The sequence below is a fragment of the Monopterus albus genome, unplaced genomic scaffold (genome assembly GCF_001952655.1).
Source record: "Monopterus albus unplaced genomic scaffold, M_albus_1.0 scaffold40.1, whole genome shotgun sequence".
Classification (NCBI taxonomy): Eukaryota; Metazoa; Chordata; class Actinopteri; order Synbranchiformes; family Synbranchidae; genus Monopterus; species Monopterus albus.
The window spans coordinates 3,373,804-3,374,702 of NW_018127920.1; positions in this window are offsets into that span (position 1 = coordinate 3,373,804).

Genomic DNA, 899 nt, shown 5'->3' on the forward strand with positions numbered 1-899 from the left:
TGTGTGGTGTGAAAGGTGCTGTAGCGTTAGCTCTGGTCTCCGCGACAAAACACGAAGAAGAATAACTGAACTATAACTATGGAATTCCGACTTAGATATGTCGGATTTTCTACTTAGCTAAGTAGAAATAACGACTTAGAGCGTTTTATTTCTCATTTAACTGGCGGGAATGGGCTTCCATACTCTCTCTCTACCATAGCATGAGTGTCACACATATAGTATTATGCCACAGCATTACACACTTACCTCAGGCACTGGTGGTTGTGGGCCTGTAGGTCTGTGGGGTGACTTTAGGGCCTTTTCCAGCTCCTCCATGAACAGTCTTCTTCTCTTGAGCTTACCGGGCTCGACCGACACAATTTCTTTGGTTTTTCTCTTCCTTTTCCCTCTCGAGGAAGACTGAAACCACAGTAATGATAGCCAAGGTTACAAATGAGCAAGCGCTAAATATCACACACAGCACATTTGATCAAACAGACGGCGTATTGCATTGGAATCAAAGTCTTACCTCTGTACTTGGAACAAAATCTTCGTCCAAAATTATGTCATCGAAGTCACTTTCAGATGGAACAAAATCTGCGTCCAAAATTCTGTCATCGAAGTCACTTTCAGATGGAACAAAATCTGCGTCCAAAATTCTGTCATCGAAGTCACTTTCACTTTCTGAAACCGCCGAGATGTGGTCCTCGGTTTCTGAAATCGACTCCTCTTCATCAAGATCAGAAACCTCGCTATCTTCGAAGATCAGCTGCAGGGCCATATCTGTGGAGACTTGGCGTGTCATACTGGCTGGTTCAGCATACAGTACAGAAAGGAAGAAGGCATCCAGCTGTCCTGCTTTTATTCTCTGTGGCCAACACCTTGGGGGGCGTAGCCTTTCCATTGTAGCATAGGGCTGT